The sequence below is a fragment of the Camellia sinensis genome, chromosome 5 (genome assembly GCF_055761805.1).
Source record: "Camellia sinensis isolate YWXY chromosome 5, ASM5576180v1, whole genome shotgun sequence".
In the NCBI taxonomy this organism is placed as follows: Eukaryota; Viridiplantae; Streptophyta; class Magnoliopsida; order Ericales; family Theaceae; genus Camellia; species Camellia sinensis.
The window spans coordinates 1,874,197-1,902,046 of record NC_138965.1 but is presented as its reverse complement, the minus strand read 5'-3'; positions in this window follow the sequence as shown (position 1 = coordinate 1,902,046).

The window sequence follows — 27,850 nt, the reverse complement described above, 5'->3', positions numbered from 1 at the left end:
GAATCCGTGTAGGTGTTCGAGTGTTCGAACCGTAATGCGCAAGAAATGGTACGGAAACCCCGTATTTACATATCTGCCACTGTGCAGGAGAATCCGTATAGGTGTTCGAGTGTTCGAACCGTAATGCGCAAGAAATGGTACGGAAACCCCGTATTTACATATCTGCCACTGTGCAGGAGAATCCGTATAGGTGTTCGAGTGTTCGAACCGTAATGCGCAAGAAATGGTACGGAAACCCCGTATTTACATATTTGCCAGTGTGCAGGAGAATTCGTATAGGTGTTCGAGTGTTCGAACCGTAATGCGCAAGAAATGGTACGGAAACCCCGTATTTACATATCTGCCACTGTGTAGGAGAATCCGTATAGGTGTTCGAGTGTTCGAACCGTAATGCGCAAGAAATGGTACAGAAACCCCGTATTTACATTTCTGCCACTGTGCAGGAGAATCCGTATTGGTGTTCGAGTGTTCGAACCGTAATGCGCAAGAAATGGTAAGGAAACCCCGTATTTAGATATCTGCCACTGTGCAGGAGAATCCGTATAGGTGTTCGAGTGTTCGAACCGTAATGCGCAAGAAATGGTACGGAAACCCCGTATTTACATATCTGCCACTGTGTAGGAGAATCCGTATAGGTGTTCGAGTGTTCGAACCGTAATGCGCAAGAAATGGTACAGAAACCCCGTATTTACATTTCTGCCACTGTGCAGGAGAATCCGTATTGGTGTTCGAGTGTTCGAACCGTAATGCGCAAGAAATGGTAAGGAAACCCCGTATTTACATATCTGCCACTGTGCAGGAGAATCCGTATAGGTGTTCGAGTGTTCGAACCGTAATGCGCAAGAAATGGTACGAAAACCCCGTATTTACATATCTGCCACTGTGCAGGAGAATCCGTATAGGTGTTCGAGTGTTCGAACCGTAATGCGCAAGAAATGGTACGGAAACCCCGTATTTACATATCTGCCACTGTGCAGGAGAATCCGTATAGGTGTTCGAGTGTTCGAACCGTAATGCGCAACAAATGGTAAGGAAACCCCGTATTTACATATCTGCCACTGTGCAGGAGAATCCGTATAGGTGTTCGAGTGTTCGAGTGTTCGAACCGTAATGCGAAAGAAATGGTACGGAAACCCCGTATTTACATATCTGCCACTGTGCAGGAGAATCCGTATAGGTGTTCGAGTGTTCGAACCGTAATGCGCAAGAAATGGTACGGAAACCCCGTATTTACATATTTGCCAGTGTGCAGGAGAATTCGTATAGGTGTTCGAGTGTTCGAACCGTAATGCGCAAGAAATGGTACGGAAACCCCGTATTTACATATCTGCCACTGTGTAGGAGAATCCGTATAGGTGTTCGAGTGTTCGAACCCTAATGCGCAAGAAATGGTACAGAAACCCCGTATTTACATTTCTGCCACTGTGCAGGAGAATCCGTATTGGTGTTCGAGTGTTCGAACCGTAATGCGCAAGAAATGGTAAGGAAACCCCGTATTTACATATCTGCCACTGTGCAGGAGAATCCGTATAGGTGTTCGAGTGTTCGAACCGTAATGCGCAAGAAATGGTACGGAAACCCCGTATTTACATATCTGCCACTGTGCAGGAGAATCCGTATAGGTGTTCGAGTGTTCGAACCGTAATGCGCAAGAAATGGTACGGAAACCCCGTATTTACGTATTTGCCAGTGTGCAGGAGAATTCGTATAGGTGTTCGAGTGTTCGAACCGTAATGCGCAAGAAATGGTACGGAAACCCCGTATTTACATATCTGCCACTGTGCAGGAGAATCCGTATTGGTGTTCGAGTGTTCGAACCGTAATGCGCAAGAAACGGTACGGAAACCCCGTTTTTACATATCTGCCACTGTGCAGGAGAATCCGTATAGGTGTTCGAGTGTTCGAACCGTAATGCGCAAGAAATGGTACGGAAACCCCGTATTTACATATCTGCCACTGTGCAGGAGAATCCGTATTGGTGTTCGAGTGTTCGAACCGTAATGCGCAAGAAATGGTAAGGAAACCCCGTATTTACATATCTGCCACTGTGCAGGAGAATCCGTATAGGTGTTCGAGTGTTCGAACCGTAATGCGCAAGAAATGGTACGGAAACCCCGTATTTACATATCTGCCACTGTGGAGGAGAATCCGTATAGGTGTTCGAGTGTTCGAACCGTAATGCGCAAGAAATGGTACGGAAACCCCGTATTTACATATCTGCCACTGTGGAGGAGAATCCGTATAGGTGTTCGAGTGTTCGAACCGTAATGCGCAACAAATGGTAAGGAAACCCCGTATTTACATATCTGCCACTGTGCAGGAGAATCCGTATAGGTGTTCGAGTGTTCGAACCGTAATGCGAAAGAAATGGTACGGAAACCCCGTATTTACATATCTGCCACTTTGCAGGAGAATCCGTATAGGTGTTCGAGTGTTCGAACCGTAATGCGAAGGAAATGGTACGGAAACCCCGTATTTACATATCTGCCACTGTGCAGGAGAATCCGTATAGGTGTTCGAGTGTTCGAACCGTAATGCGCAAGAAATGGTACGGAAACCCCGTATTTACATATTTGCCAGTGTGTAGGAGAATTCGTATAGGTGTTCGAGTGTTCGAACCGTAATGCGCAAGAAATGGTACGGAAACCCCGTATTTACGTAATGCGCAAGAAATGGTACGGAAACCCCGTATTTACATATCTGCCACTGTGTAGGAGAATCCGTATAGGTGTTCGAGTGTTCGAACCCTAATGCGCAAGAAATGGTACAGAAACCCCGTATTTACATTTCTGCCACTGTGCAGGAGAATCCGTATTGGTGTTCGAGTGTTCGAACCGTAATGCGCAAGAAATGGTAAGGAAACCCCGTATTTAGATATCTGCCACTGTGCAGGAGAATCCGTATAGGTGTTCGAGTGTTCGAACCGTAATGCGCAAGAAATGGTACGGAAACCCCGTATTTACATATCTGCCACTGTGGAGGAGAATCCGTATAGGTGTTCGAGTGTTCGAACCGTAATGCGCAAGAAATGGTACGGAAACCCCGTATTTACATATCTGCCACTGTGCAGGAGAATCCGTATTGGTGTTCGAGTGTTCGAACCGTAATGCGCAAGAAATGGTAAGGAAACCCCGTATTTACATATCTGCCACTGTGCAGGAGAATCCGTATAGGCGTTCGAGTGTTCGAACCGTAATGCGCAAGAAATGGTACGGAAACCCCGTATTTACGTAATGCGCAAGAAATGGTACGGAAACCCCGTATTTACATATCTGCCACTGTGTAGGAGAATCCGTATAGGTGTTCGAGTGTTCGAACCGTAATGCGCAAGAAATGGTACGGAAACCCCGTATTTACATATCTGCCACTTTGCAGGAGAATCCGTATAGGTGTTCGAGTGTTCGAACCGTAATGCGCAACAAATGGTAAGGAAACCCCGTATTTACATATCTGCCACTGTGCAGGAGAATCCGTATAGGTGTTCGAGTGTTCGAACCGTAATGCGAAAGAAATGGTACGGAAATCCTGTATTTACATATCTGCCGCTTTGCAGGAGAATCCGTATAGGTGTTCGTGTGTTCGAACCGTAATGCGAAAGAAATGGTACGGAAACCCCGTATTTACATATCTGCCACTGTGCAGGAGAATCTGTATAGGTGTTCGAGTGTTCGAACCGTAATGCGCAAGAAATGGTACGGAAACCCCGTATTTACATATTTGCCAGTGTGCAGGAGAATTCGTATAGGTGTTCGAGTGTTCGAACCGTAATGCGCAAGAAATGGTACGGAAACCCCGTATTTACATATCTGCCACTGTGTAGGAGAATCCGTATAGGTGTTCGAGTGTTCGAACCCTAATGCGCAAGAAATGGTACAGAAACCCCGTATTTACATTTCTGCCACTGTGCAGGAGAATCCGTATTGGTGTTCGAGTGTTCGAACCGTAATGCGCAAGAAATGGTAAGGAAACCCCGTTTTTACATATCAGCCACTGTGCAGGAGAATCCGTATAGGTGTTCGAGTGTTCGAACCGTAATGCGCAAGAAATGGTACGAAAACCCCGTATTTACATATCTGCCACTGTGCAGGAGAATCCGTATAGGTGTTCGAGTGTTCGAACCGTAATGCGCAAGAAATGGTACGGAAACCCCGTATTTACATATCTGCCACTGTGCAGGAGAATCCGTGTAGGTGTTCGAGTGTTCGAACCGTAATGCGCAAGAAATGGTACGGAAACCCCGTATTTACATATCTGCCACTGTGCAGGAGAATCCGTATAGGTGTTCGAGTGTTCGAACCGTAATGCGCAAGAAATGGTACGGAAACCCCGTATTTACATATCTGCCACTGTGCAGGAGAATCCGTATAGGTGTTCGAGTGTTCGAACCGTAATGCGCAAGAAATGGTACGGAAACCCCGTATTTACATATTTGCCAGTGTGCAGGAGAATTCGTATAGGTGTTCGAGTGTTCGAACCGTAATGCGCAAGAAATGGTACGGAAACCCCGTATTTACATATCTGCCACTGTGTAGGAGAATCCGTATAGGTGTTCGAGTGTTCGAACCGTAATGCGCAAGAAATGGTACAGAAACCCCGTATTTACATTTCTGCCACTGTGCAGGAGAATCCGTATTGGTGTTCGAGTGTTCGAACCGTAATGCGCAAGAAATGGTAAGGAAACCCCGTATTTAGATATCTGCCACTGTGCAGGAGAATCCGTATAGGTGTTCGAGTGTTCGAACCGTAATGCGCAAGAAATGGTACGGAAACCCCGTATTTACATATCTGCCACTGTGTAGGAGAATCCGTATAGGTGTTCGAGTGTTCGAACCGTAATGCGCAAGAAATGGTACAGAAACCCCGTATTTACATTTCTGCCACTGTGCAGGAGAATCCGTATTGGTGTTCGAGTGTTCGAACCGTAATGCGCAAGAAATGGTAAGGAAACCCCGTATTTACATATCTGCCACTGTGCAGGAGAATCCGTATAGGTGTTCGAGTGTTCGAACCGTAATGCGCAAGAAATGGTACGAAAACCCCGTATTTACATATCTGCCACTGTGCAGGAGAATCCGTATAGGTGTTCGAGTGTTCGAACCGTAATGCGCAAGAAATGGTACGGAAACCCCGTATTTACATATCTGCCACTGTGCAGGAGAATCCGTATAGGTGTTCGAGTGTTCGAACCGTAATGCGCAACAAATGGTAAGGAAACCCCGTATTTACATATCTGCCACTGTGCAGGAGAATCCGTATAGGTGTTCGAGTGTTCGAGTGTTCGAACCGTAATGCGAAAGAAATGGTACGGAAACCCCGTATTTACATATCTGCCACTGTGCAGGAGAATCCGTATAGGTGTTCGAGTGTTCGAACCGTAATGCGCAAGAAATGGTACGGAAACCCCGTATTTACATATTTGCCAGTGTGCAGGAGAATTCGTATAGGTGTTCGAGTGTTCGAACCGTAATGCGCAAGAAATGGTACGGAAACCCCGTATTTACATATCTGCCACTGTGTAGGAGAATCCGTATAGGTGTTCGAGTGTTCGAACCCTAATGCGCAAGAAATGGTACAGAAACCCCGTATTTACATTTCTGCCACTGTGCAGGAGAATCCGTATTGGTGTTCGAGTGTTCGAACCGTAATGCGCAAGAAATGGTAAGGAAACCCCGTATTTACATATCTGCCACTGTGCAGGAGAATCCGTATAGGTGTTCGAGTGTTCGAACCGTAATGCGCAAGAAATGGTACGGAAACCCCGTATTTACATATCTGCCACTGTGCAGGAGAATCCGTATAGGTGTTCGAGTGTTCGAACCGTAATGCGCAAGAAATGGTACGGAAACCCCGTATTTACGTATTTGCCAGTGTGCAGGAGAATTCGTATAGGTGTTCGAGTGTTCGAACCGTAATGCGCAAGAAATGGTACGGAAACCCCGTATTTACATATCTGCCACTGTGCAGGAGAATCCGTATTGGTGTTCGAGTGTTCGAACCGTAATGCGCAAGAAACGGTACGGAAACCCCGTTTTTACATATCTGCCACTGTGCAGGAGAATCCGTATAGGTGTTCGAGTGTTCGAACCGTAATGCGCAAGAAATGGTACGGAAACCCCGTATTTACATATCTGCCACTGTGCAGGAGAATCCGTATTGGTGTTCGAGTGTTCGAACCGTAATGCGCAAGAAATGGTAAGGAAACCCCGTATTTACATATCTGCCACTGTGCAGGAGAATCCGTATAGGTGTTCGAGTGTTCGAACCGTAATGCGCAAGAAATGGTACGGAAACCCCGTATTTACATATCTGCCACTGTGGAGGAGAATCCGTATAGGTGTTCGAGTGTTCGAACCGTAATGCGCAAGAAATGGTACGGAAACCCCGTATTTACATATCTGCCACTGTGGAGGAGAATCCGTATAGGTGTTCGAGTGTTCGAACCGTAATGCGCAACAAATGGTAAGGAAACCCCGTATTTACATATCTGCCACTGTGCAGGAGAATCCGTATAGGTGTTCGAGTGTTCGAACCGTAATGCGAAAGAAATGGTACGGAAACCCCGTATTTACATATCTGCCACTTTGCAGGAGAATCCGTATAGGTGTTCGAGTGTTCGAACCGTAATGCGAAGGAAATGGTACGGAAACCCCGTATTTACATATCTGCCACTGTGCAGGAGAATCCGTATAGGTGTTCGAGTGTTCGAACCGTAATGCGCAAGAAATGGTACGGAAACCCCGTATTTACATATTTGCCAGTGTGTAGGAGAATTCGTATAGGTGTTCGAGTGTTCGAACCGTAATGCGCAAGAAATGGTACGGAAACCCCGTATTTACGTAATGCGCAAGAAATGGTACGGAAACCCCGTATTTACATATCTGCCACTGTGTAGGAGAATCCGTATAGGTGTTCGAGTGTTCGAACCCTAATGCGCAAGAAATGGTACAGAAACCCCGTATTTACATTTCTGCCACTGTGCAGGAGAATCCGTATTGGTGTTCGAGTGTTCGAACCGTAATGCGCAAGAAATGGTAAGGAAACCCCGTATTTAGATATCTGCCACTGTGCAGGAGAATCCGTATAGGTGTTCGAGTGTTCGAACCGTAATGCGCAAGAAATGGTACGGAAACCCCGTATTTACATATCTGCCACTGTGGAGGAGAATCCGTATAGGTGTTCGAGTGTTCGAACCGTAATGCGCAAGAAATGGTACGGAAACCCCGTATTTACATATCTGCCACTGTGCAGGAGAATCCGTATTGGTGTTCGAGTGTTCGAACCGTAATGCGCAAGAAATGGTAAGGAAACCCCGTATTTACATATCTGCCACTGTGCAGGAGAATCCGTATAGGCGTTCGAGTGTTCGAACCGTAATGCGCAAGAAATGGTACGGAAACCCCGTATTTACGTAATGCGCAAGAAATGGTACGGAAACCCCGTATTTACATATCTGCCACTGTGTAGGAGAATCCGTATAGGTGTTCGAGTGTTCGAACCGTAATGCGCAAGAAATGGTACGGAAACCCCGTATTTACATATCTGCCACTTTGCAGGAGAATCCGTATAGGTGTTCGAGTGTTCGAACCGTAATGCGCAACAAATGGTAAGGAAACCCCGTATTTACATATCTGCCACTGTGCAGGAGAATCCGTATAGGTGTTCGAGTGTTCGAACCGTAATGCGAAAGAAATGGTACGGAAATCCTGTATTTACATATCTGCCGCTTTGCAGGAGAATCCGTATAGGTGTTCGTGTGTTCGAACCGTAATGCGAAAGAAATGGTACGGAAACCCCGTATTTACATATCTGCCACTGTGCAGGAGAATCTGTATAGGTGTTCGAGTGTTCGAACCGTAATGCGCAAGAAATGGTACGGAAACCCCGTATTTACATATTTGCCAGTGTGCAGGAGAATTCGTATAGGTGTTCGAGTGTTCGAACCGTAATGCGCAAGAAATGGTACGGAAACCCCGTATTTACATATCTGCCACTGTGTAGGAGAATCCGTATAGGTGTTCGAGTGTTCGAACCCTAATGCGCAAGAAATGGTACAGAAACCCCGTATTTACATTTCTGCCACTGTGCAGGAGAATCCGTATTGGTGTTCGAGTGTTCGAACCGTAATGCGCAAGAAATGGTAAGGAAACCCCGTTTTTACATATCAGCCACTGTGCAGGAGAATCCGTATAGGTGTTCGAGTGTTCGAACCGTAATGCGCAAGAAATGGTACGAAAACCCCGTATTTACATATCTGCCACTGTGCAGGAGAATCCGTATAGGTGTTCGAGTGTTCGAACCGTAATGCGCAAGAAATGGTACGGAAACCCCGTATTTACATATCTGCCACTGTGCAGGAGAATCCGTGTAGGTGTTCGAGTGTTCGAACCGTAATGCGCAAGAAATGGTACGGAAACCCCGTATTTACATATCTGCCACTGTGCAGGAGAATCCGTATAGGTGTTCGAGTGTTCGAACCGTAATGCGCAAGAAATGGTACGGAAACCCCGTATTTACATATCTGCCACTGTGCAGGAGAATCCGTATAGGTGTTCGAGTGTTCGAACCGTAATGCGCAAGAAATGGTACGGAAACCCCGTATTTACATATTTGCCAGTGTGCAGGAGAATTCGTATAGGTGTTCGAGTGTTCGAACCGTAATGCGCAAGAAATGGTACGGAAACCCCGTATTTACATATCTGCCACTGTGTAGGAGAATCCGTATAGGTGTTCGAGTGTTCGAACCGTAATGCGCAAGAAATGGTACAGAAACCCCGTATTTACATTTCTGCCACTGTGCAGGAGAATCCGTATTGGTGTTCGAGTGTTCGAACCGTAATGCGCAAGAAATGGTAAGGAAACCCCGTATTTAGATATCTGCCACTGTGCAGGAGAATCCGTATAGGTGTTCGAGTGTTCGAACCGTAATGCGCAAGAAATGGTACGGAAACCCCGTATTTACATATCTGCCACTGTGTAGGAGAATCCGTATAGGTGTTCGAGTGTTCGAACCGTAATGCGCAAGAAATGGTACAGAAACCCCGTATTTACATTTCTGCCACTGTGCAGGAGAATCCGTATTGGTGTTCGAGTGTTCGAACCGTAATGCGCAAGAAATGGTAAGGAAACCCCGTATTTACATATCTGCCACTGTGCAGGAGAATCCGTATAGGTGTTCGAGTGTTCGAACCGTAATGCGCAAGAAATGGTACGAAAACCCCGTATTTACATATCTGCCACTGTGCAGGAGAATCCGTATAGGTGTTCGAGTGTTCGAACCGTAATGCGCAAGAAATGGTACGGAAACCCCGTATTTACATATCTGCCACTGTGCAGGAGAATCCGTATAGGTGTTCGAGTGTTCGAACCGTAATGCGCAACAAATGGTAAGGAAACCCCGTATTTACATATCTGCCACTGTGCAGGAGAATCCGTATAGGTGTTCGAGTGTTCGAGTGTTCGAACCGTAATGCGAAAGAAATGGTACGGAAACCCCGTATTTACATATCTGCCACTGTGCAGGAGAATCCGTATAGGTGTTCGAGTGTTCGAACCGTAATGCGCAAGAAATGGTACGGAAACCCCGTATTTACATATTTGCCAGTGTGCAGGAGAATTCGTATAGGTGTTCGAGTGTTCGAACCGTAATGCGCAAGAAATGGTACGGAAACCCCGTATTTACATATCTGCCACTGTGTAGGAGAATCCGTATAGGTGTTCGAGTGTTCGAACCCTAATGCGCAAGAAATGGTACAGAAACCCCGTATTTACATTTCTGCCACTGTGCAGGAGAATCCGTATTGGTGTTCGAGTGTTCGAACCGTAATGCGCAAGAAATGGTAAGGAAACCCCGTATTTACATATCTGCCACTGTGCAGGAGAATCCGTATAGGTGTTCGAGTGTTCGAACCGTAATGCGCAAGAAATGGTACGGAAACCCCGTATTTACATATCTGCCACTGTGCAGGAGAATCCGTATAGGTGTTCGAGTGTTCGAACCGTAATGCGCAAGAAATGGTACGGAAACCCCGTATTTACATATCTGCCACTGTGCAGGAGAATCCGTGTAGGTGTTCGAGTGTTCGAACCGTAATGCGCAAGAAATGGTACGAAAACCCCGTATTTACATATCTGCCACTGTGCAGGAGAATCCGTATAGGTGTTCGAGTGTTCGAACCGTAATGCGCAAGAAATGGTACGGAAACCCCGTATTTACATATCTGCCACTGTGCAGGAGAATCCGTATAGGTGTTCGAGTGTTCGAACCGTAATGCGCAAGAAATGGTACGGAAACCCCGTATTTACGTATTTGCCAGTGTGCAGGAGAATTCGTATAGGTGTTCGAGTGTTCGAACCGTAATGCGCAAGAAATGGTACGGAAACCCCGTATTTACATATCTGCCACTGTGCAGGAGAATCCGTATAGGTGTTCGAGTGTTCGAACCGTAATGCGCAACAAATGGTAAGGAAACCCCGTATTTACATATCTGCCACTGTGCAGGAGAATCCGTATAGGTGTTCGAGTGTTCGAACCGTAATGCGAAAGAAATGGTACGGAAACCCATTATTTACATATCTGCCACTTTGCAGGAGAATCCGTATAGGTGTTCGAGTGTTCGAACCGTAATGCGAAAAAAATGGTACGGAAACCCCGTATTTACATATCTGCCACTGTGCAGGAGAATCCGTATAGGTGTTCGAGTGTTCGAACCGTAATGCGCAAGAAATGGTACGGAAACCCCGTATTTACGTTTTTGCCAGTGTGCAGGAGAATTCGTATAGGTGTTCGAGTGTTCGAACCGTAATGCGCAAGAAATGGTACGGAAACCCCGTATTTACATATCTGCCACTGTGCAGGAGAATCCGTATTGGTGTTCGAGTGTTCGAACCGTAATGCGCAAGAAACGGTACGGAAACCACGTTTTTACATATCTGCCACTGTGCAGGAGAATCCGTATAGGTGTTCGAGTGTTCGAACCGTAATGCGCAAGAAATGGTACGGAAACCCCGTATTTACATATCTGCCACTGTGCAGGAGAATCCGTATTGGTGTTCGAGTGTTCGAACCGTAATGCGCAAGAAATGGTAAGGAAACCCCGTATTTAGATATCTGCCACTGTGCAGGAGAATCCGTATAGGTGTTCGAGTGTTCGAACCGTAATGCGCAAGAAATGGTACGGAAACCCCGTATTTACATATCTGCCACTGTGGAGGAGAATCCGTATAGGTGTTCGAGTGTTCGAACCGTAATGCGCAAGAAATGGTACGGAAACCCCGTATTTACATATCTGCCACTGTGGAGGAGAATCCGTATAGGTGTTCGAGTGTTCGAACCGTAATGCGCAACAAATGGTAAGGAAACCCCGTATTTACATATCTGCCACTGTGCAGGAGAATCCGTATAGGTGTTCGAGTGTTCGAACCGTAATGCGAAAGAAATGGTACGGAAACCCCGTATTTACATATCTGCCACTTTGCAGGAGAATCCGTATAGGTGTTCGAGTGTTCGAACCGTAATGCGAAGGAAATGGTACGGAAACCCCGTATTTACATATCTGCCACTGTGCAGGAGAATCCGTATAGGTGTTCGAGTGTTCGAACCGTAATGCGCAAGAAATGGTACGGAAACCCCGTATTTACATATTTGCCAGTGTGTAGGAGAATTCGTATAGGTGTTCGAGTGTTCGAACCGTAATGCGCAAGAAATGGTACGGAAACCCCGTATTTACGTAATGCGCAAGAAATGGTACGGAAACCCCGTATTTACATATCTGCCACTGTGTAGGAGAATCCGTATAGGTGTTCGAGTGTTCGAACCCTAATGCGCAAGAAATGGTACAGAAACCCCGTATTTACATTTCTGCCACTGTGCAGGAGAATCCGTATTGGTGTTCGAGTGTTCGAACCGTAATGCGCAAGAAATGGTAAGGAAACCCCGTGTTTAGATATCTGCCACTGTGCAGGAGAATCCGTATAGGTGTTCGAGTGTTCGAACCGTAATGCGCAAGAAATGGTACGGAAACCCCGTATTTACATATCTGCCACTGTGGAGGAGAATCCGTATAGGTGTTCGAGTGTTCGAACCGTAATGCGCAAGAAATGGTACGGAAACCCCGTATTTACATATCTGCCACTGTGCAGGAGAATCCGTATTGGTGTTCGAGTGTTCGAACCGTAATGCGCAAGAAATGGTAAGGAAACCCCGTATTTACATATCTGCCACTGTGCAGGAGAATCCGTATAGGCGTTCGAGTGTTCGAACCGTAATGCGCAAGAAATGGTACGGAAACCCCGTATTTACGTAATGCGCAAGAAATGGTACGGAAACCCCGTATTTACATATCTGCCACTGTGTAGGAGAATCCGTATAGGTGTTCGAGTGTTCGAACCGTAATGCGCAAGAAATGGTACGGAAACCCCGTATTTACATATCTGCCACTTTGCAGGAGAATCCGTATAGGTGTTCGAGTGTTCGAACCGTAATGCGCAACAAATGGTAAGGAAACCCCGTATTTACATATCTGCCACTGTGCAGGAGAATCCGTATAGGTGTTCGAGTGTTCGAACCGTAATGCGAAAGAAATGGTACGGAAATCCTGTATTTACATATCTGCCGCTTTGCAGGAGAATCCGTATAGGTGTTCGAGTGTTCGAACCGTAATGCGAAAGAAATGGTACGGAAACCCCGTATTTACATATCTGCCACTGTGCAGGAGAATCTGTATAGGTGTTCGAGTGTTCGAACCGTAATGCGCAAGAAATGGTACGGAAACCCCGTATTTACATATTTGCCAGTGTGCAGGAGAATTCGTATAGGTGTTCGAGTGTTCGAACCGTAATGCGCAAGAAATGGTACGGAAACCCCGTATTTACATATCTGCCACTGTGTAGGAGAATCCGTATAGGTGTTCGAGTGTTCGAACCCTAATGCGCAAGAAATGGTACAGAAACCCCGTATTTACATTTCTGCCACTGTGCAGGAGAATCCGTATTGGTGTTCGAGTGTTCGAACCGTAATGCGCAAGAAATGGTAAGGAAACCCCGTTTTTACATATCAGCCACTGTGCAGGAGAATCCGTATAGGTGTTCGAGTGTTCGAACCGTAATGCGCAAGAAATGGTACGAAAACCCCGTATTTACATATCTGCCACTGTGCAGGAGAATCCGTATAGGTGTTCGAGTGTTCGAACCGTAATGCGCAAGAAATGGTACGGAAACCCCGTATTTACATATCTGCCACTGTGCAGGAGAATCCGTATAGGTGTTCGAGTGTTCGAACCGTAATGCGCAAGAAATGGTACGGAAACCCCGTATTTACATATCTGCCACTGTGCAGGAGAATCCGTATAGGTGTTCGAGTGTTCGAACCGTAATGCGCAAGAAATGGTACGGAAACCCCGTATTTACGTATTTGCCAGTGTGCAGGAGAATTCGTATAGGTGTTCGAGTGTTCGAACCGTAATGCGCAAGAAATGGTACGGAAACCCCGTATTTACATATCTGCCACTGTGCAGGAGAATCCGTATAGGTGTTCGAGTGTTCGAACCGTAATGCGCAACAAATGGTAAGGAAACCCCGTATTTACATATCTGCCACTGTGCAGGAGAATCCGTATAGGTGTTCGAGTGTTCGAACCGTAATGCGAAAGAAATGGTACGGAAACCCATTATTTACATATCTGCCACTTTGCAGGAGAATCCGTATAGGTGTTCGAGTGTTCGAACCGTAATGCGAAAAAAATGGTACGGAAACCCCGTATTTACATATCTGCCACTGTGCAGGAGAATCCGTATAGGTGTTCGAGTGTTCGAACCGTAATGCGCAAGAAATGGTACGGAAACCCCGTATTTACGTATTTGCCAGTGTGCAGGAGAATTCGTATAGGTGTTCGAGTGTTCGAACCGTAATGCGCAAGAAATGGTACGGAAACCCCGTATTTACATATCTGCCACTGTGCAGGAGAATCCGTATTGGTGTTCGAGTGTTCGAACCGTAATGCGCAAGAAACGGTACGGAAACCCCGTTTTTACATATCTGCCACTGTGCAGGAGAATCCGTATAGGTGTTCGAGTGTTCGAACCGTAATGCGCAAGAAATGGTACGGAAACCCCGTATTTACATATCTGCCACTGTGCAGGAGAATCCGTATTGGTGTTCGAGTGTTCGAACCGTAATGCGCAAGAAATGGTAAGGAAACCCCGTATTTACATATCTGCCACTGTGCAGGAGAATCCGTATAGGTGTTCGAGTGTTCGAACCGTAATGCGCAAGAAATGGTACGGAAACCCCGTATTTACATATCTGCCACTGTGGAGGAGAATCCGTATAGGTGTTCGAGTGTTCGAACCGTAATGCGCAAGAAATGGTACGGAAACCCCGTATTTACATATCTGCCACTGTGGAGGAGAATCCGTATAGGTGTTCGAGTGTTCGAACCGTAATGCGCAACAAATGGTAAGGAAACCCCGTATTTACATATCTGCCACTGTGCAGGAGAATCCGTATAGGTGTTCGAGTGTTCGAACCGTAATGCGAAAGAAATGGTACGGAAACCCCGTATTTACATATCTGCCACTTTGCAGGAGAATCCGTATAGGTGTTCGAGTGTTCGAACCGTAATGCGAAGGAAATGGTACGGAAACCCCGTATTTACATATCTGCCACTGTGCAGGAGAATCCGTATAGGTGTTCGAGTGTTCGAACCGTAATGCGCAAGAAATGGTACGGAAACCCCGTATTTACATATTTGCCAGTGTGTAGGAGAATTCGTATAGGTGTTCGAGTGTTCGAACCGTAATGCGCAAGAAATGGTACGGAAACCCCGTATTTACGTAATGCGCAAGAAATGGTACGGAAACCCCGTATTTACATATCTGCCACTGTGTAGGAGAATCCGTATAGGTGTTCGAGTGTTCGAACCCTAATGCGCAAGAAATGGTACAGAAACCCCGTATTTACATTTCTGCCACTGTGCAGGAGAATCCGTATTGGTGTTCGAGTGTTCGAACCGTAATGCGCAAGAAATGGTAAGGAAACCCCGTATTTAGATATCTGCCACTGTGCAGGAGAATCCGTATAGGTGTTCGAGTGTTCGAACCGTAATGCGCAAGAAATGGTACGGAAACCCCGTATTTACATATCTGCCACTGTGGAGGAGAATCCGTATAGGTGTTCGAGTGTTCGAACCGTAATGCGCAAGAAATGGTACGGAAACCCCGTATTTACATATCTGCCACTGTGCAGGAGAATCCGTATTGGTGTTCGAGTGTTCGAACCGTAATGCGCAAGAAATGGTAAGGAAACCCCGTATTTACATATCTGCCACTGTGCAGGAGAATCCGTATAGGCGTTCGAGTGTTCGAACCGTAATGCGCAAGAAATGGTACGGAAACCCCGTATTTACGTAATGCGCAAGAAATGGTACGGAAACCCCGTATTTACATATCTGCCACTGTGTAGGAGAATCCGTATAGGTGTTCGAGTGTTCGAACCGTAATGCGCAAGAAATGGTACGGAAACCCCGTATTTACATATCTGCCACTTTGCAGGAGAATCCGTATAGGTGTTCGAGTGTTCGAACCGTAATGCGCAACAAATGGTAAGGAAACCCCGTATTTACATATCTGCCACTGTGCAGGAGAATCCGTATAGGTGTTCGAGTGTTCGAACCGTAATGCGAAAGAAATGGTACGGAAATCCTGTATTTACATATCTGCCGCTTTGCAGGAGAATCCGTATAGGTGTTCGTGTGTTCGAACCGTAATGCGAAAGAAATGGTACGGAAACCCCGTATTTACATATCTGCCACTGTGCAGGAGAATCTGTATAGGTGTTCGAGTGTTCGAACCGTAATGCGCAAGAAATGGTACGGAAACCCCGTATTTACATATTTGCCAGTGTGCAGGAGAATTCGTATAGGTGTTCGAGTGTTCGAACCGTAATGCGCAAGAAATGGTACGGAAACCCCGTATTTACATATCTGCCACTGTGTAGGAGAATCCGTATAGGTGTTCGAGTGTTCGAACCCTAATGCGCAAGAAATGGTACAGAAACCCCGTATTTACATTTCTGCCACTGTGCAGGAGAATCCGTATTGGTGTTCGAGTGTTCGAACCGTAATGCGCAAGAAATGGTAAGGAAACCCCGTTTTTACATATCAGCCACTGTGCAGGAGAATCCGTATAGGTGTTCGAGTGTTCGAACCGTAATGCGCAAGAAATGGTACGAAAACCCCGTATTTACATATCTGCCACTGTGCAGGAGAATCCGTATAGGTGTTCGAGTGTTCGAACCGTAATGCGCAAGAAATGGTACGGAAACCCCGTATTTACATATCTGCCACTGTGCAGGAGAATCCGTGTAGGTGTTCGAGTGTTCGAACCGTAATGCGCAAGAAATGGTACGGAAACCCCGTATTTACATATCTGCCACTGTGCAGGAGAATCCGTATAGGTGTTCGAGTGTTCGAACCGTAATGCGCAAGAAATGGTACGGAAACCCCGTATTTACATATCTGCCACTGTGCAGGAGAATCCGTATAGGTGTTCGAGTGTTCGAACCGTAATGCGCAAGAAATGGTACGGAAACCCCGTATTTACATATTTGCCAGTGTGCAGGAGAATTCGTATAGGTGTTCGAGTGTTCGAACCGTAATGCGCAAGAAATGGTACGGAAACCCCGTATTTACATATCTGCCACTGTGTAGGAGAATCCGTATAGGTGTTCGAGTGTTCGAACCGTAATGCGCAAGAAATGGTACAGAAACCCCGTATTTACATTTCTGCCACTGTGCAGGAGAATCCGTATTGGTGTTCGAGTGTTCGAACCGTAATGCGCAAGAAATGGTAAGGAAACCCCGTATTTAGATATCTGCCACTGTGCAGGAGAATCCGTATAGGTGTTCGAGTGTTCGAACCGTAATGCGCAAGAAATGGTACGGAAACCCCGTATTTACATATCTGCCACTGTGTAGGAGAATCCGTATAGGTGTTCGAGTGTTCGAACCGTAATGCGCAAGAAATGGTACAGAAACCCCGTATTTACATTTCTGCCACTGTGCAGGAGAATCCGTATTGGTGTTCGAGTGTTCGAACCGTAATGCGCAAGAAATGGTAAGGAAACCCCGTATTTACATATCTGCCACTGTGCAGGAGAATCCGTATAGGTGTTCGAGTGTTCGAACCGTAATGCGCAAGAAATGGTACGAAAACCCCGTATTTACATATCTGCCACTGTGCAGGAGAATCCGTATAGGTGTTCGAGTGTTCGAACCGTAATGCGCAAGAAATGGTACGGAAACCCCGTATTTACATATCTGCCACTGTGCAGGAGAATCCGTATAGGTGTTCGAGTGTTCGAACCGTAATGCGCAACAAATGGTAAGGAAACCCCGTATTTACATATCTGCCACTGTGCAGGAGAATCCGTATAGGTGTTCGAGTGTTCGAGTGTTCGAACCGTAATGCGAAAGAAATGGTACGGAAACCCCGTATTTACATATCTGCCACTGTGCAGGAGAATCCGTATAGGTGTTCGAGTGTTCGAACCGTAATGCGCAAGAAATGGTACGGAAACCCCGTATTTACATATTTGCCAGTGTGCAGGAGAATTCGTATAGGTGTTCGAGTGTTCGAACCGTAATGCGCAAGAAATGGTACGGAAACCCCGTATTTACATATCTGCCACTGTGTAGGAGAATCCGTATAGGTGTTCGAGTGTTCGAACCCTAATGCGCAAGAAATGGTACAGAAACCCCGTATTTACATTTCTGCCACTGTGCAGGAGAATCCGTATTGGTGTTCGAGTGTTCGAACCGTAATGCGCAAGAAATGGTAAGGAAACCCCGTATTTACATATCTGCCACTGTGCAGGAGAATCCGTATAGGTGTTCGAGTGTTCGAACCGTAATGCGCAAGAAATGGTACGGAAACCCCGTATTTACATATCTGCCACTGTGCAGGAGAATCCGTATAGGTGTTCGAGTGTTCGAACCGTAATGCGCAAGAAATGGTACGGAAACCCCGTATTTACATATCTGCCACTGTGCAGGAGAATCCGTGTAGGTGTTCGAGTGTTCGAACCGTAATGCGCAAGAAATGGTACGAAAACCCCGTATTTACATATCTGCCACTGTGCAGGAGAATCCGTATAGGTGTTCGAGTGTTCGAACCGTAATGCGCAAGAAATGGTACGGAAACCCCGTATTTACATATCTGCCACTGTGCAGGAGAATCCGTATAGGTGTTCGAGTGTTCGAACCGTAATGCGCAAGAAATGGTACGGAAACCCCGTATTTACGTATTTGCCAGTGTGCAGGAGAATTCGTATAGGTGTTCGAGTGTTCGAACCGTAATGCGCAAGAAATGGTACGGAAACCCCGTATTTACATATCTGCCACTGTGCAGGAGAATCCGTATAGGTGTTCGAGTGTTCGAACCGTAATGCGCAACAAATGGTAAGGAAACCCCGTATTTACATATCTGCCACTGTGCAGGAGAATCCGTATAGGTGTTCGAGTGTTCGAACCGTAATGCGAAAGAAATGGTACGGAAACCCATTATTTACATATCTGCCACTTTGCAGGAGAATCCGTATAGGTGTTCGAGTGTTCGAACCGTAATGCGAAAAAAATGGTACGGAAACCCCGTATTTACATATCTGCCACTGTGCAGGAGAATCCGTATAGGTGTTCGAGTGTTCGAACCGTAATGCGCAAGAAATGGTACGGAAACCCCGTATTTACGTATTTGCCAGTGTGCAGGAGAATTCGTATAGGTGTTCGAGTGTTCGAACCGTAATGCGCAAGAAATGGTACGGAAACCCCGTATTTACATATCTGCCACTGTGCAGGAGAATCCGTATTGGTGTTCGAGTGTTCGAACCGTAATGCGCAAGAAACGGTACGGAAACCACGTTTTTACATATCTGCCACTGTGCAGGAGAATCCGTATAGGTGTTCGAGTGTTCGAACCGTAATGCGCAAGAAATGGTACGGAAACCCCGTATTTACATATCTGCCACTGTGCAGGAGAATCCGTATTGGTGTTCGAGTGTTCGAACCGTAATGCGCAAGAAATGGTAAGGAAACCCCGTATTTAGATATCTGCCACTGTGCAGGAGAATCCGTATAGGTGTTCGAGTGTTCGAACCGTAATGCGCAAGAAATGGTACGGAAACCCCGTATTTACATATCTGCCACTGTGGAGGAGAATCCGTATAGGTGTTCGAGTGTTCGAACCGTAATGCGCAAGAAATGGTACGGAAACCCCGTATTTACATATCTGCCACTGTGGAGGAGAATCCGTATAGGTGTTCGAGTGTTCGAACCGTAATGCGCAACAAATGGTAAGGAAACCCCGTATTTACATATCTGCCACTGTGCAGGAGAATCCGTATAGGTGTTCGAGTGTTCGAACCGTAATGCGAAAGAAATGGTACGGAAACCCCGTATTTACATATCTGCCACTTTGCAGGAGAATCCGTATAGGTGTTCGAGTGTTCGAACCGTAATGCGAAGGAAATGGTACGGAAACCCCGTATTTACATATCTGCCACTGTGCAGGAGAATCCGTATAGGTGTTCGAGTGTTCGAACCGTAATGCGCAAGAAATGGTACGGAAACCCCGTATTTACATATTTGCCAGTGTGTAGGAGAATTCGTATAGGTGTTCGAGTGTTCGAACCGTAATGCGCAAGAAATGGTACGGAAACCCCGTATTTACGTAATGCGCAAGAAATGGTACGGAAACCCCGTATTTACATATCTGCCACTGTGTAGGAGAATCCGTATAGGTGTTCGAGTGTTCGAACCCTAATGCGCAAGAAATGGTACAGAAACCCCGTATTTACATTTCTGCCACTGTGCAGGAGAATCCGTATTGGTGTTCGAGTGTTCGAACCGTAATGCGCAAGAAATGGTAAGGAAACCCCGTGTTTAGATATCTGCCACTGTGCAGGAGAATCCGTATAGGTGTTCGAGTGTTCGAACCGTAATGCGCAAGAAATGGTACGGAAACCCCGTATTTACATATCTGCCACTGTGGAGGAGAATCCGTATAGGTGTTCGAGTGTTCGAACCGTAATGCGCAAGAAATGGTACGGAAACCCCGTATTTACATATCTGCCACTGTGCAGGAGAATCCGTATTGGTGTTCGAGTGTTCGAACCGTAATGCGCAAGAAATGGTAAGGAAACCCCGTATTTACATATCTGCCACTGTGCAGGAGAATCCGTATAGGCGTTCGAGTGTTCGAACCGTAATGCGCAAGAAATGGTACGGAAACCCCGTATTTACGTAATGCGCAAGAAATGGTACGGAAACCCCGTATTTACATATCTGCCACTGTGTAGGAGAATCCGTATAGGTGTTCGAGTGTTCGAACCGTAATGCGCAAGAAATGGTACGGAAACCCCGTATTTACATATCTGCCACTTTGCAGGAGAATCCGTATAGGTGTTCGAGTGTTCGAACCGTAATGCGCAACAAATGGTAAGGAAACCCCGTATTTACATATCTGCCACTGTGCAGGAGAATCCGTATAGGTGTTCGAGTGTTCGAACCGTAATGCGAAAGAAATGGTACGGAAATCCTGTATTTACATATCTGCCGCTTTGCAGGAGAATCCGTATAGGTGTTCGAGTGTTCGAACCGTAATGCGAAAGAAATGGTACGGAAACCCCGTATTTACATATCTGCCACTGTGCAGGAGAATCTGTATAGGTGTTCGAGTGTTCGAACCGTAATGCGCAAGAAATGGTACGGAAACCCCGTATTTACATATTTGCCAGTGTGCAGGAGAATTCGTATAGGTGTTCGAGTGTTCGAACCGTAATGCGCAAGAAATGGTACGGAAACCCCGTATTTACATATCTGCCACTGTGTAGGAGAATCCGTATAGGTGTTCGAGTGTTCGAACCCTAATGCGCAAGAAATGGTACAGAAACCCCGTATTTACATTTCTGCCACTGTGCAGGAGAATCCGTATTGGTGTTCGAGTGTTCGAACCGTAATGCGCAAGAAATGGTAAGGAAACCCCGTTTTTACATATCAGCCACTGTGCAGGAGAATCCGTATAGGTGTTCGAGTGTTCGAACCGTAATGCGCAAGAAATGGTACGAAAACCCCGTATTTACATATCTGCCACTGTGCAGGAGAATCCGTATAGGTGTTCGAGTGTTCGAACCGTAATGCGCAAGAAATGGTACGGAAACCCCGTATTTACATATCTGCCACTTTGCAGGAGAATCCGTATAGGTGTTCGAGTGTTCGAACCGTAATGCGCAAGAAATGGTACGGAAACCCCGTATTTACATATCTGCCACTGTGCAGGAGAATCCGTATAGGTGTTCGAGTGTTCGAACCGTAATGCGCAAGAAATGGTACGGAAACCCCGTATTTACATATCTGCCACTGTGCAGGAGAATCCGTATAGGTGTTCGAGTGTTCGAACCGTAATGCGCAAGAAATGGTACGGAAACCCCGTATTTACATATTTGCCAGTGTGCAGGAGAATTCGTATAGGTGTTCGAGTGTTCGAACCGTAATGCGCAAGAAATGGTACGGAAACCCCGTATTTACATATCTGCCACTGTGTAGGAGAATCCGTATAGGTGTTCGAGTGTTCGAACCGTAATGCGCAAGAAATGGTACAGAAACCCCGTATTTACATTTCTGCCACTGTGCAGGAGAATCCGTATTGGTGTTCGAGTGTTCGAACCGTAATGCGCAAGAAATGGTAAGGAAACCCCGTATTTACATATCTGCCACTGTGCAGGAGAATCCGTATAGGTGTTCGAGTGTTCGAACCGTAATGCGCAAGAAATGGTACGAAAACCCCGTATTTACATATCTGCCACTGTGCAGGAGAATCCGTATTGGTGTTCGAGTGTTCGAACCGTAATGCGCAAGAAATGGTAAGGAAACCCCGTATTTACATATCTGCCACTGTGCAGGAGAATCCGTATAGGCGTTCGAGTGTTCGAACCGTAATGCGCAAGAAATGGTACGGAAACCCCGTATTTACGTAATGCGCAAGAAATGGTACGGAAACCCCGTATTTACATATCTGCCACTGTGTAGGAGAATCCGTATAGGTGTTCGAGTGTTCGAACCGTAATGCGCAAGAAATGGTACGGAAACCCCGTATTTACATATCTGCCACTTTGCAGGAGAATCCGTATAGGTGTTCGAGTGTTCGAACCGTAATGCGCAACAAATGGTAAGGAAACCCCGTATTTACATATCTGCCACTGTGCAGGAGAATCCGTATAGGTGTTCGAGTGTTCGAACCGTAATGCGAAAGAAATGGTACGGAAATCCTGTATTTACATATCTGCCACTTTGCAGGAGAATCCGTATAGGTGTTCGAGTGTTCGAACCGTAATGCGAAAGAAATGGTACGGAAACCCCGTATTTACATATCTGCCACTGTGCAGGAGAATCTGTATAGGTGTTCGAGTGTTCGAACCGTAATGCGCAAGAAATGGTACGGAAACCCCGTATTTACATATTTGCCAGTGTGCAGGAGAATTCGTATAGGTGTTCGAGTGTTCGAACCGTAATGCGCAAGAAATGGTACGGAAACCCCGTATTTACATATCTGCCACTGTGTAGGAGAATCCGTATAGGTGTTCGAGTGTTCGAACCCTAATGCGCAAGAAATGGTACAGAAACCCCGTATTTACATTTCTGCCACTGTGCAGGAGAATCCGTATTGGTGTTCGAGTGTTCGAACCGTAATGCGCAAGAAATGGTAAGGAAACCCCGTTTTTACATATCAGCCACTGTGCAGGAGAATCCGTATAGGTGTTCGAGTGTTCGAACCGTAATGCGCAAGAAATGGTACGAAAACCCCGTATTTACATATCTGCCACTGTGCAGGAGAATCCGTATAGGTGTTCGAGTGTTCGAACCGTAATGCGCAAGAAATGGTACGGAAACCCCGTATTTACATATCTGCCACTGTGCAGGAGAATCCGTATAGGTGTTCGAGTGTTCGAACCGTAATGCGCAAGAAATGGTACGGAAACCCCGTATTTACATATCTGCCACTGTGCAGGAGAATCCGTATAGGTGTTCGAGTGTTCGAACCGTAATGCGCAAGAAATGGTACGGAAACCCCGTATTTACATATCTGCCACTGTGCAGGAGAATCCGTATAGGTGTTCGAGTGTTCGAACCGTAATGCGCAAGAAATGGTACGGAAACCCCGTATTTACATATTTGCCAGTGTGCAGGAGAATTCGTATAGGTGTTCGAGTGTTCGAACCGTAATGCGCAAGAAATGGTACGGAAACCCCGTATTTACATATCTGCCACTGTGTAGGAGAATCCGTATAGGTGTTCGAGTGTTCGAACCGTAATGCGCAAGAAATGGTACAGAAACCCCGTATTTACATTTCTGCCACTGTGCAGGAGAATCCGTATTGGTGTTCGAGTGTTCGAACCGTAATGCGCAAGAAATGGTAAGGAAACCCCGTATTTACATATCTGCCACTGTGCAGGAGAATCCGTATAGGTGTTCGAGTGTTCGAACCGTAATGCGCAAGAAATGGTACGAAAACCCCGTATTTACATATCTGCCACTGTGCAGGAGAATCCGTATAGGTGTTCGAGTGTTCGAACCGTAATGCGCAAGAAATGGTACGGAAACCCCGTATTTACATATCTGCCACTGTGCAGGAGAATCCGTATAGGTGTTCGAGTGTTCGAACCGTAATGCGCAACAAATGGTAAGGAAACCCCGTATTTACATATCTGCCACTGTGCAGGAGAATCCGTATAGGTGTTCGAGTGTTCGAGTGTTCGAACCGTAATGCGAAAGAAATGGTACGGAAACCCCGTATTTACATATCTGCCACTGTGCAGGAGAATCCGTATAGGTGTTCGAGTGTTCGAACCGTAATGCGCAAGAAATGGTACGGAAACCCCGTATTTACATATTTGCCAGTGTGCAGGAGAATTCGTATAGGTGTTCGAGTGTTCGAACCGTAATGCGCAAGAAATGGTACGGAAACCCCGTATTTACATATCTGCCACTGTGTAGGAGAATCCGTATAGGTGTTCGAGTGTTCGAACCCTAATGCGCAAGAAATGGTACAGAAACCCCGTATTTACATTTCTGCCACTGTGCAGGAGAATCCGTATTGGTGTTCGAGTGTTCGAACCGTAATGCGCAAGAAATGGTAAGGAAACCCCGTTTTTACATATCAGCCACTGTGCAGGAGAATCCGTATAGGTGTTCGAGTGTTCGAACCGTAATGCGCAAGAAATGGTACGAAAACCCCGTATTTACATATCTGCCACTGTGCAGGAGAATCCGTATAGGTGTTCGAGTGTTCGAACCGTAATGCGCATTAAATGGTACGGAAACCCCGTATTTACATATCTGCCACTGTGCAGGAGAATCCGTATAGGTGTTCGAGTGTTCGAACCGTAATGCGCAAGAAATGGTACGGAAACCCCGTATTTACATATCTGCCACTGTGCAGGAGAATCCGTATAGGTGTTCGAGTGTTCGAACCGTAATGCGCAAGAAATGGTACGGAAACCCCGTATTTACATATCTGCCACTGTGCAGGAGAATCCGTATAGGTGTTCGAGTGTTCGAACCGTAATGCGCAAGAAATGGTACGGAAACCCCGTATTTACATATTTGCCAGTGTGCAGGAGAATTCGTATAGGTGTTCGAGTGTTCGAACCGTAATGCGCAAGAAATGGTACGGAAACCCCGTATTTACATATCTGCCACTGTGTAGGAGAATCCGTATAGGTGTTCGAGTGTTCGAACCGTAATGCGCAAGAAATGGTACAGAAACCCCGTATTTACATTTCTGCCACTGTGCAGGAGAATCCGTATTGGTGTTCGAGTGTTCGAACCGTAATGCGCAAGAAATGGTAAGGAAACCCCGTATTTACATATCTGCCACTGTGCAGGAGAATCCGTATAGGTGTTCGAGTGTTCGAACCGTAATGCGCAAGAAATGGTACGAAAACCCCGTATTTACATATCTGCCACTGTGCAGGAGAATCCGTATAGGTGTTCGAGTGTTCGAACCGTAATGCGCAAGAAATGGTACGGAAACCCCGTATTTACATATCTGCCACTGTGCAGGAGAATCCGTATAGGTGTTCGAGTGTTCGAACCGTAATGCGCAACAAATGGTAAGGAAACCCCGTATTTACATATCTGCCACTGTGCAGGAGAATCCGTATAGGTGTTCGAGTGTTCGAGTGTTCGAACCGTAATGCGAAAGAAATGGTACGGAAACCCCGTATTTACATATCTGCCACTGTGCAGGAGAATCCGTATAGGTGTTCGAGTGTTCGAACCGTAATGCGCAAGAAATGGTACGGAAACCCCGTATTTACATATTTGCCAGTGTGCAGGAGAATTCGTATAGGTGTTCGAGTGTTCGAACCGTAATGCGCAAGAAATGGTACGGAAACCCCGTATTTACATATCTGCCACTGTGTAGGAGAATCCGTATAGGTGTTCGAGTGTTCGAACCCTAATGCGCAAGAAATGGTACAGAAACCCCGTATTTACATTTCTGCCACTGTGCAGGAGAATCCGTATTGGTGTTCGAGTGTTCGAACCGTAATGCGCAAGAAATGGTAAGGAAACCCCGTATTTACATATCTGCCACTGTGCAGGAGAATCCGTATAGGTGTTCGAGTGTTCGAACCGTAATGCGCAAGAAATGGTACGGAAACCCCGTATTTACATATCTGCCACTGTGCAGGAGAATCCGTATAGGTGTTCGAGTGTTCGAACCGTAATGCGCAAGAAATGGTACGGAAACCCCGTATTTACATATCTGCCACTGTGCAGGAGAATCCGTGTAGGTGTTCGAGTGTTCGAACCGTAATGCGCAAGAAATGGTACGAAAACCCCGTATTTACATATCTGCCACTGTGCAGGAGAATCCGTATAGGTGTTCGAGTGTTCGAACCGTAATGCGCAAGAAATGGTACGGAAACCCCGTATTTACATATCTGCCACTGTGCAGGAGAATCCGTATAGGTGTTCGAGTGTTCGAACCGTAATGCGCAAGAAATGGTACGGAAACCCCGTATTTACGTATTTGCCAGTGTGCAGGAGAATTCGTATAGGTGTTCGAGTGTTCGAACCGTAATGCGCAAGAAATGGTACGGAAACCCCGTATTTACATATCTGCCACTGTGCAGGAGAATCCGTATAGGTGTTCGAGTGTTCGAACCGTAATGCGCAACAAATGGTAAGGAAACCCCGTATTTACATATCTGCCACTGTGCAGGAGAATCCGTATAGGTGTTCGAGTGTTCGAACCGTAATGCGAAAGAAATGGTACGGAAACCCATTATTTACATATCTGCCACTTTGCAGGAGAATCCGTATAGGTGTTCGAGTGTTCGAACCGTAATGCGAAAAAAATGGTACGGAAACCCCGTATTTACATATCTGCCACTGTGCAGGAGAATCCGTATAGGTGTTCGAGTGTTCGAACCGTAATGCGCAAGAAATGGTACGGAAACCCCGTATTTACGTATTTGCCAGTGTGCAGGAGAATTCGTATAGGTGTTCGAGTGTTCGAACCGTAATGCGCAAGAAATGGTACGGAAACCCCGTATTTACATATCTGCCACTGTGCAGGAGAATCCGTATTGGTGTTCGAGTGTTCGAACCGTAATGCGCAAGAAACGGTACGGAAACCCCGTTTTTACATATCTGCCACTGTGCAGGAGAATCCGTATAGGTGTTCGAGTGTTCGAACCGTAATGCGCAAGAAATGGTACGGAAACCCCGTATTTACATATCTGCCACTGTGCAGGAGAATCCGTATTGGTGTTCGAGTGTTCGAACCGTAATGCGCAAGAAATGGTAAGGAAACCCCGTATTTAGATATCTGCCACTGTGCAGGAGAATCCGTATAGGTGTTCGAGTGTTCGAACCGTAATGCGCAAGAAATGGTACGGAAACCCCGTATTTACATATCTGCCACTGTGGAGGAGAATCCGTATAGGTGTTCGAGTGTTCGAACCGTAATGCGCAAGAAATGGTACGGAAACCCCGTATTTACATATCTGCCACTGTGGAGGAGAATCCGTATAGGTGTTCGAGTGTTCGAACCGTAATGCGCAACAAATGGTAAGGAAACCCCGTATTTACATATCTGCCACTGTGCAGGAGAATCCGTATAGGTGTTCGAGTGTTCGAACCGTAATGCGAAAGAAATGGTACGGAAACCCCGTATTTACATATCTGCCACTTTGCAGGAGAATCCGTATAGGTGTTCGAGTGTTCGAACCGTAATGCGAAGGAAATGGTACGGAAACCCCGTATTTACATATCTGCCACTGTGCAGGAGAATCCGTATAGGTGTTCGAGTGTTCGAACCGTAATGCGCAAGAAATGGTACGGAAACCCCGTATTTACATATTTGCCAGTGTGTAGGAGAATTCGTATAGGTGTTCGAGTGTTCGAACCGTAATGCGCAAGAAATGGTACGGAAACCCCGTATTTACGTAATGCGCAAGAAATGGTACGGAAACCCCGTATTTACATATCTGCCACTGTGTAGGAGAATCCGTATAGGTGTTCGAGTGTTCGAACCCTAATGCGCAAGAAATGGTACAGAAACCCCGTATTTACATTTCTGCCACTGTGCAGGAGAATCCGTATTGGTGTTCGAGTGTTCGAACCGTAATGCGCAAGAAATGGTAAGGAAACCCCGTATTTAGATATCTGCCACTGTGCAGGAGAATCCGTATAGGTGTTCGAGTGTTCGAACCGTAATGCGCAAGAAATGGTACGGAAACCCCGTATTTACATATCTGCCACTGTGCAGGAGAATCCGTATAGGTGTTCGAGTG